This window comes from Dama dama, chromosome 1 (genome assembly GCF_033118175.1).
Source record: "Dama dama isolate Ldn47 chromosome 1, ASM3311817v1, whole genome shotgun sequence".
NCBI lineage: Eukaryota > Metazoa > Chordata > Mammalia > Artiodactyla > Cervidae > Dama > Dama dama.
The window spans coordinates 34631566-34637533 of record NC_083681.1 but is presented as its reverse complement, the minus strand read 5'-3'; the positions used below and the strand labels follow the sequence as shown (position 1 = coordinate 34637533).

The 5968-nt window shown below is 42.8% G+C and overlaps 1 non-coding gene across 1 annotated transcript; it reads right to left on the bottom strand.

The window, feature by feature from the left end:
* Window positions 1–5581: 5581 nt before the first annotated feature.
* Window positions 5582–5688, bottom strand: LOC133065083 (U6 spliceosomal RNA). Its single transcript, XR_009694831.1, has one exon. It is a non-coding gene; the product is annotated as a U6 spliceosomal RNA (small nuclear RNA).
* Window positions 5689–5968: the final 280 nt, after the last annotated feature.

Sequence of the window (5968 nt, the reverse complement as noted above, 5' to 3'; positions counted from 1 at the left end):
GAAGGAATACGCTACCCTTTCCAGTATTCCTGGGCTGCCCTTGTGGCTCAGCCGGTAAACAATCCGCCTGCAATTCAGGAGACCTGGGTTCAATCCCTGGGTTGGGAAGATCCCCTGGAGAAGGGAAAGGCTACCCACTCCAGTATTCTGGCCTGGAGAATTCCATGGACTATATACAGTTCATGGAGTTACAAAGAGTTGGACACGACTGAGCAACTTTCACTTTCACACGCTTAAGTAAAATTGTAGTATCATTCTGATATACAAATCCCAGATTCACAATGAAGACACACATCTTTACCAAATGAGTGAAAGTTGCTCAGTTGTGTCTGACTCTTTGCGACCCCATGGTATGTCCACAAAATTCTCCAAGTGAGAATACTAGAGTGGATTGCCATTCCCTTCTCCAGGGGATCTTCCTGACCCAAGGATCGAACCCAGGTCTCCTTCACTGCAGGCAGATTCTTCACTGTCTGAGCTGCCAGGGAAGGCACCAAACTAAGTACAACATAATTAAAAGTTTCCTGCTGGAATTAGGCATTTCCCCCATAACAAGATTTTAATTTAACCATTTTTTAAAACTAAAGTATAGGTAATATACAATGCTGTGTTAATTTCAGGGGTATAGCAAAGTGATTCATATATATACATATATAATATACATATGAGATATATATATATATATATATATATATATATGCTTTTTCAGATTCTTTTCCATTATAGGTTGTTACAAGATATTGAGTATAGTTTCCTGTGCTATAAGTAGGTCCTTGTTGTCTATTGTATATATAATAGTATGCATATGTTAATTCCAAACTCCTAACAGGTAGATTCAGTTTTTAAAACAACAAAAATTAACTGATCGCCTTCAGTGGTCCTCTTCAGTAGTTCAAGGAATTAACTGTCTTGAAAGTTGGCAAAATAAATGAAGACACAATATTTATTCTTTTTTTTCTATCTAAAATATCAACTACAACACTAATCAAATAGTCACCAAAGGAAAGCACCTCTTTTTAAAATATTTCAACAAACACATAAAAAGTAAATAATGAGACATCAGCATTTTACAACATCCAATGAATTGATGAATCTAGACAATGAACATCAACGACGACTAAGATCACAAAAAGATGACAGATGTCATGTGCTCTCTGCGGTTGAAACTGCCAACAAGATCTACTCAGATTAAACCTGCTCAGGTTAAACTTCTGGGTCCAGCAAGCAATTTGCAGGCAATAAAGTGGACAGGACTACTGAACAGTATTATGAGTGTGCAGCCAGCACCATCCAGATTGAGGAACTCCAAGGCTGTGTGCCCCGAGTTCCCCACAAAATCAAATGTAAGGAGGGGAAAGTGATGACAAGTGAACCTGGAGAGGAACAGACGTGTCGACTTATTAAGCGAAAAAGACTACACTAGAATGTTGGGAGAGTTGCAGTCAAAAGAAAAAACTACACGGAAACACCAGGAAGTGATCACAGCAAGAGTCGGCAGGGCGTTACTCAGGGTGGAGAGAGTCCGTGGTTGGATCAGGAGACAGAGGAGAGGTAGCCAATCGAGATCTATTGCTTGTGTATCATTCCCTGTAGTTGTATTTTAATTCAAAATAAGGTGGTCTTTACTTTTTAAAGCAGAAAATAAATTTACTGATTCAAGTTTGCAAGTATCATGATATCAGGTGCAGCTCGATCAAGGGGATAGAAATGATGTCATCAGGGCTCACTTTCCTGTACCTTCTGCTGTCTGGTTCATGCTTAGACAGGTAGGTAACTCTCAGGATTTCATCCTTACAGTTCCGAGTTCAGGGAAAAAAAAAAAAAAAAGCAAGTGTCTGCCCCAGGCAGAGTTCTTTTTCTGTTTGTTTTTTAATTTTTAATAGAGTATAGTTGCTTTGGGTCTCCCCGGGTACCTCAGATGGTAAAGAATCTGCCTGCAGTGCAGGAGATGTGGGTTCCATCTCTGGGTCAGGAAGATCTCTGGAGAACGGAATAGCAACCCACTCCAGTATTCTTGCCTAGAGCATCCCATGGACAGAGGAGCCTGGTGAGCTACAGCCCAAAGGGTCACAAACAAATGGACATGACTGAGCAACTAACACACACACACACACACACACAGTTGCTTTACAACGTTAGTTTCTACTATACAGAGAAGTGAATCAGCTATACGTATACATACATCCTGTCTATTCTGAATTTCCTAAGGTTTTTTGTTTTTTTTTTTTTTTTTAACGAACGAGGAGAAAAATCACCTTCACTTCCTGACAGAGATAGAAGGGTGGGTTCTGGAATTCTAAATCTGCAAAGTGACAGGGGTTGTGATGACAAGGATGGTTGTGGGACCACAAGTGGCAGGAAGTGGGGGGAGGAGGCAGAAAGGCCAAGGCTGTTCTGGCTGCAGAGCTTTGGAGACTTGGCCCTGAATCTTGACTGCCACATCCTGGCTGGGATGCCAGGAAACTCGGCTAACGTCTCTCATTTAATTTTCCTCATCTACTAAGTAGAAATAACATTTCCTGCCTTGTCATTGTGAGAATCAAGTAAGAGTTCACAGCACAGAATCTGGCACACAGTAAGTACTCAATACAAGCAACCTATTGTTATTATCATTACTGCTATTTTTACTATTATCTATCTGATTATTGTGTTCAGTGTGCTCAGGTGCCCCTCAGTCAGGTGCTCCTCTTTGCAACCCTTCGGACTGTAGCCCACCAAGTTCCTCCATTCATGGTTTTTTTTTTTTCAGGCAAGAATACTGCAGTGGGGTTGCCATTTCCTCCTCCTGGGAATCTTCTCAACCCAGGGATTGAGCCCAAGTCTCCTGCATCTCCTACAATGGCAGGCAGATTCTTTACCTACTGAGCCATCGAAGAAGCCCATCTGATTATTAGGATGCCCCTAACATCGTGACCCATGAGTGGGCTGGAAAATAATTTCCAGACATGGGGCAGAATGAGAGGAGAATAAAGTCAGGTGTGGGGCCCTGCGACCTTGGTACAGGGCTCCACATCTAATATGGATAGAAGTAAACCAGAAGGTGGATTTCTCCTTCAGAAAGGGAAAACAAGGGACTTTCCTGGTGGTCCAGTGGCTAAGACTCTGAGCTCGCACTGCAGGGGGCACAGGTTTGATCCCTGGTCGGGGAATTAACATTCCACCCATAGGACACTAGGCCAAAAAAAAAAAATGAATACAAGGACATGGTCCCATAGGGACACTAGTGACGGGGGCGGTTATAGCAATAGAAAGTGCAGCTTCTCAAACCTTCCACTGGCTCTCCCCAATGTGATGTGTCCCCAGCGCACACACTGCCTACTTGATCCACTCTTTCTCTTCCCTATCAAGCAAGCAACCAGGATTCCACTCTAAGCCACTCTCATCAGAAGCCACGCTCATCGGTCTGACGACTTCATGTTCTTGGTTCTTCTGGTCCCTGCAGGGTGGAATCCTCGGGGCACCACTCACCGTGTCCGTTGGCCACTGGAGCCACTGTGCGTGAGGAAACCTCCAGGACAAACACACACCATGGGAGACAGCAGAGCCCGGTGCTTCCAGGTCGCCTTAAGGACAAAGCCGTTGGAAACTGGGAAGCACTAGACAGGAATGGGCTGTGACGCCTCCAGCATCAAAATGGCCAGCTGTCTTCTGCTCTCCTTACTTTCATGTTTTGGGCATGAAAGTAAGAGTCTCCTGTGCCATCTGGGGCTAAGCTTAGTCAGTACTCCTTCAAGTTATTAGTCAATTTCCCCTCATCCATGAGACCATAGGCAAGTTACTTAACCTCAACGTGCCCTCTTTTCTTCATCTATAAAATTTATGTAAGAGAATCTGCTTCATATGGTTGTCATAGAGATTAATTGAATTAGGAAAAACAGATTGCTTTAAACAATGCCTGACACACTCTCTGTTAAAAAAGGCTGTGTTTCATAGCTTTCTGGATTCGGGTACTAAACTCCATCCTTTATTAGTTCAATGATGCCAGGGAAGTTGCTTTGCCTCTCTGCATCTCTGCTTATTCATCAATCAAATGGGGATAATAATAGTGCCATGCTTGCTAGACTGACGTAGATATGAAATAGATGATGCAAAAAAAGATTCTGGTTTACACAAAATATTTAATAAACATTAGACATTATTATCCCCATAATGCCAGATTATAAGCAAAGTTTTTTTCTTTCTTTGCTATCCAAAGCAGAGCAAAATGCACAAAATATTTTGACAGGATACTGGGTAGACAGACATCCTCTAAAGCAAAGTCCTCGTCTTCAGGCACTTAGCTGTTTTCGGTTGCTAAGCTGTGTCTAACTCTTTCCAACGCCATGAACTGCAGAATGCCAGGCTTTCCTGTCTTTTACTATCTCCCTGAGTTTGCTCAAACTCATGTCCATTGAGTCAGTGATGCCATCCAACCATCTCATCCTCTGTCGCCCCCTTCTCTTGCACTGAGATACTCCCTTTTTTTTTTTTTTAATATTTATTTATTTGCCTACATCAGGTTTTAACTCCAGCATTCGGGATCGTCATTGCATCATGTGGGGTCATTGTTGTGGTGCATGGGCTCCAGAGTGGATGGGCTCAGTAGTTGTGGCCCACAGGCTTAGTAGTTCTGTGGTGTGTGGGATCTTAGTTCCCCAGCCAGGGATGGAACCCTCACTCCCTGCATTGGAAGGTGGAGTCTTAACCACTGGACCACCAGGGAATGCCCCTCCTATGGGGTTTTTTTGAGATGAAAGCTCATAATGTGTTGAGAGGAGGTTGCAATAGCTTTGAAAAGAGGTTGGAGTCAGTTGGAAGTGGAGAGGCAATTCCATTTGGAGGGAACAGTATACATGAAAACAGGAATGTGTGCAAGTCTGTGTTTGGGTATGACTGGGTATCACTGGATAGAGCAGAAGAACTATCACCACTGAGAGAGAGAAAGTAATGAGAAGAGAAAGCTGTTGACATATGAAAAGCGATGGACAGAATAAGGTTCTTCTTCCTAATTGGGAGGCAACAGGAATGACAGGAAGTCTGGTTTTCTCAAGACAGTTTTCATTTCATCTCTGCTTCATGCATAATTACTAAGAACACCCTGATTCACTCTCAAAAGTACTATGGCTTGGATGAGAATTCATATGATCATCTTAGCAACAAGAAACGTTTCTTGTTGTTGTTTAGTCACTAAGTCGTGTCCAACTTTTTTGTAAACCCCATGGACTGTAGCATGCCAGGCTTCTCTGTCCATGGAATTCTTCAGGTAAGAATACTAGAATGGGTTGCCATTTCCTCCTCTAGGAGATCTTCCCCATCTAGGGATCCAACCCGCGTCTCCTGCTTTGGCAGGCAGATTATTTATCTCTGAGCCACCAGGAAAGCCTCAAGAAACCTTCAAACTCTTTTTTTTTTGGGTGAGTAATGTCTTTGCTTTTTCTTTTTTTCCATTTATTTTTATTAGTTGGAGGCTCATTACTTTACAATATTGTAGTGGTTTTTGCCATACATTGACATGAATCAGCCATGGATTTACATGTGTTCCCCATCCTGATCCCCTCTCCTGCCTCCCTCTCCATCCCATCCCTCTGGGTCTTCCCAGTGCAAAAATATGGAATGCTTCATGAATTTGCGTGTCATCCTTGCGCAGGGGCCATGCTAATCTTCTCTGTATAGTTCAAATTTTAGTATATGTGCTGCCAAAGCGAGCACCAAACTCTTTTAAAAATAGAGGGCAAAGGAGTTGAATACGGATGGTATTATCAGAATTGTATTTTACCAAGACTAAACAGGTACTTCGTTGGGATTTACGCTCAATAAGGAAAGAAATTAGATAGGGATGGGATGATCATTCAGAGGTTATTACAGCTTTATTGGAGACAAAAGTAAAAAGAGTCTCAACTGAGTTGCTGGCCAAACACCGAAGGCAGTCTCTGTGCTAAGTTGCTCAGTCGTGTCTGACTCTGCGACGCTATGGACTGTAGCCCACCAG